The following is a 9,380-nucleotide window of genomic DNA, read 5'->3' as shown; positions in this document are numbered from 1 at the left end:
CGTTCAATGGCCGGCAAGTGACTGCCTCACCCGGGAAGAGCGCAATGATAATACCAACATGGGCCAGTGAAACAACATCCTCCACAACTAGACTGAAGAACCAAAGGACAGCAACTTGCCTGTTCCCCTTCCCCCAATTCCCCAGCACAGTTCCCATCCCCCAATTCCCTAATAAAAATCTTTAAAAAAAAAAAAAGAAAGAAAAGACATGAGAGATTTTGCTTCCCCTCTTTCTGCTCTGCTCTCTCGCATGTGAGGATACAACAAGAAGATGCCCATGTGAAACCAGGAAGAGAGCTCTCACCTGACACCAAGTTGCCGGTACCTTGATTTTGGCCTTCTCAGCCTCCAGAACTGTGAGAATTCAATGTTTGTTGTTAAGCCATCCAGTCTATGCTATTCTATTATGGGAGCCTGAACTGACTAAGATGGGTTGTGTGGAATGGTTAGTGGCTTTTGAGCTATGGAGTTGTGCCTATCTGGGTATTCCTCTTTCTGAACCAAGGCTGGGGTTCTGTTGCCCAGGTTGCCAGAGGCCCCTCTCAGAAAATTCCCCTTTGGCTTATGTGTGCCAGAATTGGTTTCTCTTTCTTGGAACCAAGAGCCCAGTATAATACCCCTTAACTTTATCCTTAAGTCTTGAAATAGCCTAGTCTTTATATAAGTTATCTCCTGCTGTGTAACAAATTACCCCCAAACTGAGTGGCTTAAAACAATCGTCATTTATTAGCTCTCACAGTTTCTATGGGCCAGGGTATTTTTCGGTTCAGGGTCTCTCTTGCGGTCGCATCATCTGCAAATGTGACTGGGGCTGGAGGACCCGTAGCCACAGTTACCCATTCACCTGGCAACAGGTTGGTGCTGGTTATTAGCCAGGGGTCTCAGTTCCTCTGTACGGGGTTCTCATAGGACTTCTTGAGAATCTTCACGGCATGATGGCTACACTGTTGGTACTAGGCGTTCTGCTGGGGTGGTGAGGGGTCAAACCAACCATGACCTCTGGGGCTGAGAACTGTTCTCTGCCAGACAGGTCAACAACATTCTTCCTCTGAAGTTCCTAAGCAAAAGCGGCGTATTTTAACCTTGGCTACTCCTGTTTTGTTCTCGAGCTGCCTAAAGTAGGGTCACCTAGGAAAGCTTGGAGCAATACTGTTTAATCCTTTTCCATGAGGTTTTGTAAGTTCGCTGTACTCCTTGGCAATCATTTGTCAGTGGGTCCTCACAGCAACCTTGTAGGGCAAACAGGGTTGAATATAGTGACCTCATTTCACAAATGACACTGAGGCCTATGGCCAACAAGTATTAGTCAGCCAGGCACAGTGGTTAAGGGCACAGTGTTAGAAAACAGACAGGCCTGGGCTTCAAACCTGAGTCTGCCGCTTATTAGCTGTGTGACCTTGAGTGAGTTGCTTAGCATCACTCGGCCTCCATTTCTGCATCTGTAAAATGGGGCTGTAGTGCCACAATAGTGGTGCCAGTCTTCAGGGTTGTCAGAGTTCAATGACATAGCATGTATAAAACACTTAGCCTAGTGCCTGGCACCTGATAAGCACTCAGGACCCATGAGCTGCTGTAATTATCTTAGCTCAGGCTAGGCTGGATTATGTATTTGAGTAATTTGCACAATGGGTTGGTTTGTTCTCATTGGTGAACACGCTCTTTGGCACTTGGAAATAAGAAGGAAAACCAACCCCTCGCCTTCTCTTCTCACCCACCTCCCCGTGATTCCTCCTTCTCTCCTGTTCTGCCTTAGTTATCTTTTATACCATCCCAATATTTGAAGAATGTGGGGTTATAACAATTTATAGGGTTCCTGTGTAGCATCCAATTTACTGCAGGCCTTCAGGAAACTGTTCAATAAGTACTTGTTAAAGTAATCACAAATCAAGTCATCCGTGTGGATAAATGATTAGCTGCCAAAGCAGGCTGAGCTGTGCACACACACACACACACACACACACACGCACACACACACGCACACACACACGCACACACACACTCCTTCAGGCTCACTTTTGGAAACCTATTCATCCTAAGTCCAGACCTTGGCCAGCATCATCTGCAGCCTTCCCAAGGGGCACCTTTGGTGGTAGGATGAGCAGGTCCCCTCAGACCCTGACATGTGACAACACTTCTCAGCTTAATAGGCCATGCCACGTTCGTTATCTTCCTGGGGTCTCTTCTACAGAGAACTGAGGGCCAAGAACTGAGGGATTTGAGTCCAGAAAAGCAAAATCACTGGGTGATTTTCCTAAGTAAAGGCCCTGGGCTCAAATCCAAGCCTCCTCCTTCAAAAACCTGGACAGTGATGCCATTTGAAAACTCTGCCTAAATCCCCATCCCTGTTAGAGCGAAGTCTTGCATCTTCATTAGATCCCTGTTAGTAAAACAAACAAAACACACATTTTATCAGAAGAGGTTCCAGCTCTACCTCAATGACTAAAATTAGTTTGTCAGATCAGGTAGCTATTACCTAGGCCGAACATTTATCCATACGATCATCTTTGGGCGTCACTGAGTGGAGGCTGACAGCTGTCCACCAGAACATAATTTCCTCTTCTTCACTGTAAAAAAATTGTGTTAGGCACACCTTTCCCAGCCTCACTGCAGCGAGGCCAGGCTGTGTGATGAGGCTCTCACCAACAGAATGTGAGTGGGGTGATGTAGGAGCAATCAGCATCCCTCCTCCATGCCCGCTTTGTCCTCCCCACGGGCTGAAAACAGGCATGCCAGCGATCCCACCATGAGAATGAGGACCACTTCTTGGGGGATGGCAGAGAAACAAGTGGAGACAGCCTGGGTCACTGACTCTGCCTGGAGCAGGGCTGTCTGCTGACCAGGAGGATTCCCTCAGGTGTTATGTGAGAGAGAAACTTCTAACTTCTTTAAGTCACTGGGTTATATTGTTGGGTCTCTTTGTGACAGCAGACTACCTACTGGCCAGAATTAGATGAATTAACCCACATGAACTACTTGCCATGGAGCCTGGCACATAATAAATATTAGCCCTTACTATGCCCCTGTTCGTCTTCATCTCTGAGTCTCTGAGTAGAGAATTCAGGGGTGGCTTTCACAAGAGATCTGTTGGACATGGGCTGCCTTGCTGTAATGCCCAGGTGACTTGGCATGGCATGGAGTGGGCACCTGCTCTCCTCCTGCATGGCGCACGTTGAGGGGCTTCAGGCCAGGCGAGTCCAGTGGACTGGCTTGAGCTTGCTGACCTCAGGAGGAAGCTTCTTGAATCCACGCTCTATTGACCTGCTCACCTGGTAGAGGGACCCCAGTGAGTCATGAACATCCTGGAGCGCCTGAGGACAGAGGGCATCTACAGATGGGATGGAAGTGAGGCGCAGAACACAGCAGATGACTGGGGGGCTTGTGCGAGAAACCTCTAGAGTTCCCCAGTAATAACTGGGTGAAGTGTGGGATGAGGTAGGAGCTCTGGAATAGTGCGTAGGGGCAAAAACGGGGGAAACATGGCAGCCTGAGCTGACGAAGACATCAACCATCTCCATTTGCCGGGACTGAGGGTTTCCCAGGACGTGGGACTTTCAGTGCCAAAGCAGGGCAGGTCCTGGGACAATGGAAACTAGGTGGTCACCCTAGCTATGCGTGCCCCTAGCCACACAGTACTGAGGTGGGGGAACGGGACGTGTTTCAGACTTTTCTGCTTCTCCTTTCTCAATCCCTCACCACACACCTCCTTACCCCCAGGAAGGCAAAGTTCTCACACTTTTAATAGCTAATGTCTGAATAGAAGAGCTGGCCTCTGACCCTCCTTGGGGACATGCACAGTTCTTCTGCACACAGGAAGGCTCTAAGGGACAGGGGACAGCAGGGATTTTCCAGGGAGGAGTGCAGCACAGTGGAAAGTGGCTGAGGTCCCAGAGACCTTAGTTTCAAATCCTGGGACTATTCCAGTGTAACTCTGGGCAAGTCACTCTAGGTCCTGCATCACACAACTCCAGGGGGATGTCTGGTCCTCCAACAGACTCTGTGTGCCATTCGCACAGAATGCCTTTTAGCCTTGTGCAACATGAACATGGCAGAACTGAATCACTTTATCTCAGAGTCCATTTACTTAGCTTCCTCAAAACAAAAGAGATAAGAGCTACTTCATGGGGCTGCAGAGAGAATTCAACAAGATAATGTCTTAGCAGGTGCTTGATAAATATTAGCTCTTGCTTTCCTTCCCTTCCCTTCCAGTCCCCTACAATGGCAGTAAGGCACAGCACAGTGGTTAAGACTGTGGGCTTTGGTTCCAGATGGCTAATGTTCAAGCTGTGTGATGCTGGGCAAGTTTATCAGCCTTTCTAGGTCTCATTTTTTGTGGTATAAAATGGGGATGATGGTGCCTACTTCATGAGGCTGGGCCCTTGGGATACCACAGGTAGAACACTACTGCAGTGCCTGCACCTAGAAAGGGCCCAGCGTGAGTGAGTGTGACCCTGCTCTCTGTAGAAGACTCTTCCGTCCCACCTTTCTCTCTTTCCTTCCTTGACCTTCTGCCTCTGGGCTTTTCTGGACAAAATAATAAAATTCTTTCTTTTAGATCGTTTCCTTTTTCACCTATCCCCACCAAGGGTGTGCACAGTGTTAATGAGTCCACACAAGCTGCACATGTTTACTGAAGGTGTGGAGGCTGTGTGAACATGGGAGGTAGGGAGTGTTGGGGGCGGGGGAAGGAAGACCCAGCCCCTGGCCTCAAGGTTCTCAAAAGCAGCCCAGAAGGGCAGCATCAGGGAGTATCTCAGAGGGCAGGGGGCTTTTTAAAGGGAGAGGTCTTCCAGTAGAGAGAGCCAGAAGGGCTTAAACGTGGTCAGGGTTCCTCAGCCAAGTAGAAGCTTCTACAAGGGCACTTACTTGCTCCTCTTCTGCCTGAGCTTTTGAGTCAAAGCTGCAGGGGCCAGCTGGAGACTCAGATGCCCCTGTGACTTTTAAGGGACCTACTTCCAGAGACTTTGGAGGCTGAGTGCAGATGGTAGGAGTGCAGGATGCCATCATGAATAATGCAGATCAAGGGTTTTCAATGCTGGTCACACAGTAGATGCTTCTGGGGAACTAGAGATGTTGATTTAAATGGCTGAGGTAGGGGCCAGGCACTCCCTACTTCAACATTCAATTGAGAAAAAATTCAAATCTATAGATAAGGTGAAAGAAAAGTACAATGAACATCTAGTATCTCTCATTTACATTCTCCACACATACCAATCTCTCTCTCTTTCCATATGAGTAAACAGAATCATTTGAGTTAATTTGTAGACATCATCATAGTTCCCCTTAAACACTTTAGCATGCCTTACCTAAAGATACTCTCCCACATAACCACAATAAAATATTACAACCAAGAAATGTAATAGTGACATAGTATTATTTAACATACCATCCATATTAAAATTGCCTCTATTGTCCCCAGAAGATTCTTTGTCATCTTCCCAGACCTGCACCAATTAATGATCCTGCATTGCATGTCTTTTTATTATCGTTGAATCTAGAATAGTTACTTCCAATTTTTTGGCCTTTCTCAACATGAACAGTTTTGAAGAATCCATGCCATTTTTATTGTGGAGTGTTCCACAGTCTGGATCTCTCTGATTGTTTCCTCCCATTGAATTCAGATTAAACTCTCTGGTAGGAACACTTCACGGTGGGGTGTACTTCCCAGTGCAGCACATTGGGAGTCATTTCATGTCATTGGGCTTGCTATTAGTCATGCTAAGTTGATCATTTGGTTCAGTGGTGTCCACCGTCTTTCTCCATCACACCTTTTTAATTAATAAGTAATCTGAGGGGATTACATTTCTATTGCATGACTATTTTACCAACCTCTTACTCAACATTGAGAGAGTAGGTACACTGATGAGCCTTAGCTGAGTAGATTACTACATTGTAATATGTAAATGGTACTTTTCCCAATTCTATCATTCCTTCTACTTCATTAATAGACTTTCTTCTGCAAAAAAGAGTTTCTTCACCATTTTGAATATCACCATGAATTAAAACAAAAATTCATTGTGTCATAATTCATCACAAATGTTAAAGCTTGAGCTGTCCCAAATTTGGCCACTGGGAGGCCTTTCAGATTGGCTCCTGTGTTTCTTTGACTTGTCTTTGTTAGAATTTAAGCACTTTTCTGATTTTTAGTATAACCCGATGTTCTAGGCTCACCTTGTACTTTCTTTGCTGCAGAATTGAATCATTCATTTCTCCAAGGAGCCCTGCCTAGTTCCTTTTAATGAAGAATGACATTAAAAAACCAATATCTGGAAACACGGTATGCTCATTATTGTTGGGGTATTGTTGTTTCTAGGTCTTTTCAGTGGATGGAGCTAGGAAATACTTTTTTTTTTTTAAACAAATCTTGAAAACACTTTGATACTTCCAATTCAAATCCAACACCACAGGTTGTTCCTCCCCTTTTCACACTCCATATTGATGTTTCCTTTCTTTCCTGGTGAGAACTTAGTTCTCAACAATGTCAATATATTTAGTAATTTTATCTATCCAACAATATGCATAAAGTAGTTTTAGAATTACTGCACCTGAAACACTACAAACAACAAACCCACTAAGTCAGATTTGAAGCTTCTTTGTTGTTCTTTTCTCTTTAGAATATATCCCATTAAAGGTATGTAGTCAGGGTACTGTGTTCAAAATTATTGAATTACATTTTTTTCCTATATGATTTTATATAGCATTAGTTGTTGGTTTAATTTTATTTTTGAAACATGTAACACATTTAAATGATTGAAAAAAATATAAAAAGGAGTAGGTGGGGAGGTCTCATTTTTACCATTTTACCTCTTGCAGTTAACTTTCTTTTTTAAGTCTTTTTTTTTCCTTTTTTAATTGGGGAACAGTGTGTTTTTCCAGGACCGATCAGCTCCAAGTCAAGTAGTTATTTCAATCTAGTTGTGGAGGGTGCAGCTCAGTGGCCCATGTGGGAATCAAACCCGCAACCTTGGTGTTATGAGCACTGTGCTCTAACCAACTGAGCTAACCGGCTGCCCCTGATAACTATTTTTATTAGATCCTCACTTACTCTTCCTGGCATTGTTGGTTCTTAAAATAGCATTGATCCAGCCAAAGAGGAAAAGGGTACTTTAGCTAAGGAACTAGGTGAATTTCTCTTATGGTTGAGATTAAAAGAGAATCGTACAAAAATGGAAGGAAAAATAGTAGTAGAAAATGGGGGGACACATAAGGCAGAAGCCAGGGAACTCAGGGGGTCGCTTAGGCTAGAATGTCTCAAAAAATTCAGATGCCCCTAAAGACAGCTGTTTGGGGGCTAACATTGCAGGAAGTGAATGCTTCCTGAAGGTGGGGTCAGGTGGGCCTCCCCTCAAAGTGATGGAAGGGGCCATTTCCTGAGCCCCGCCCTCAGGAATGAAAGCAAAGGGGATTGGAATACGGCTGATAGTTAATTAAAAAACTTTTTAGTCAGGCTGTTAAGGAAAGAAATGACAAGGGATAAAGGAGGGACAGCTGTCAGCAAGAGACGCAGTAGATTGGGTCCCAAAACAGTTGACCTGGGCTTCAGAAGTGGCCATGGAGGTTAGGTTTGTGTAAATGGGACCTCAGAGTCTCCTAAATGACCTGGGGGAGGGCAGAATCTAGAATCTAACTGTAAGAACCAAGATGGAAGTCTAATGCCTTGAATGAACTAAGAGCTGTGAATTCTATGAGGAATCCTATTTATCTTTTGAGCATGTGAAGATGAAGGGTGGGCATTGCTTGGAGAAAATGATTTAATGCTCAGGGCTGAAGACAAAGTGAGGGCAGTGCTGTCTCATTAGTATTTTACTTCTTCCTTCTCCAGTGAGGAAAAAAGTGGCCTTCTACTTGGACAGGGTAGGGAAAACATTGCAAAGAGGGGATTGTAGTCAAGGACAGGTGTGGAGACAGGAAAGCCAGCCGCAGCAGCTGTAATGAATTTGGGGCTTCGAGCCTGATGAATTATGTCCTGTGGCCCTGGAGGAACTTGACATGCAATTTCAGAGCCACTGTCATTAATCTTTGATAAATTATAGAGGAGGGGATTTGTGCGCAAAGACAAAAGATGGGCATATGCATTCCTGACATTCAAAAAGAGGAGGAGAGATAGTCCTGGAGGTTATAGCACAGTGGGCTGGGATGCTCTCACTAGCAGGATTATGGGAAGGTGCGTGTGCTTTCAAGAGGTTGGTTTTGAGTCTCGGCTCTGGTCCTGAGCTGGGGCCAAGGCAGAAATTTGGAGGTTATGTTCCCACTTTCAGGACCAGGGTGGTCTGGAAAGGGTCAAGCCAGGGGGAAGATGGCACACTGGGGGTTTTCTCATTGCCCTTCTGCAGTGATACCTGATTTACCACTGTGGACCTCTGGCAGCCATGTTTGTCTGTCTCAGGTTGGGTTCTCTAGAAGCAGACTCTGAGATGAAGGTTTGTATGAAAGTGTTAGGAAGGGTTCCCAGGCAAAATCAGTGGGGGCGCAAGGAAGTAGGAGGAGGGAGAGAAGGGAGTATAAAGCAAAGTCCCTTGGAAACTTTGGCTCAGTCCCACAGGGGAACTCTAGAAATAGTATAGGTCTCACTTTGGAGTTGTCTTGACTGGGGAAAGGACTGCAGTATGTTTACTCCTCATTTTGTCATTTAATGATTAATGTCCTAGGGTGATGTGAATTCCCTGGGGTTAGGCAGCCTGAGAACAGTCCTCTGACAAAGAGATTCAGGATCTGGCTGACTCAGGTGAACGCACACCAGGAGCTGGTCAAGGGCTCTGTCGGGATGCAGGCAGAGCACTGATAACCTCCACACACTGCTTGATCCCACAGCCCTGACCAGGCTAGAGAGCCTGTGGAGAGCACATGATCCAAGGTTAGCCAATTAGGTTTCCTCTCCTGGCAGCTTGGAGCAGGGCCTGAGGTCTGCATTGTGGAGCCTGGGCTCTGTGCAACAGCCATGCTCCACCATTTGGACTCCAGGACACATGCCATGTGGTCTGACTGCTTGGTGCCTTTTGAATACTGTACAGGAACTGGAGTTCCTGACTGCTGTCCCAAGGCAGAGCCCAGACAACTGGAATTTTTAGCATCCTTTGTATCTGGGGTCAAGCATGTGACTCAGGCTGCACCAGTCAGGAAAACCTACATGCGACTTTATTTGGAAGCAGATACAAAGCTCTGCATGGGGTATCCATTTTAACTGGTGTTGCTGGTAGCCCAGGCTTCTTGCTTTTGAGATACAATGTCAAATTACTAATACATGTGGCAGCAGCAGGGTTGCAGTAGAGCTGAGTTTCTGGATCCAGGGCTAATCTAGTCCCTTTTGGGACGAGGCATGAAGAGTGACTGTCTTATTGTGGACAGAGGCTCCTTGGAGTCCAGAGAGGCATTTGACCAAGTGT

Source organism: Hipposideros armiger, unplaced genomic scaffold, assembly GCF_001890085.2.
Source record: "Hipposideros armiger isolate ML-2016 unplaced genomic scaffold, ASM189008v1 scaffold_389, whole genome shotgun sequence".
Lineage (NCBI taxonomy): Eukaryota > Metazoa > Chordata > Mammalia > Chiroptera > Hipposideridae > Hipposideros > Hipposideros armiger.
This window is presented reverse-complemented; position numbering follows the sequence as displayed.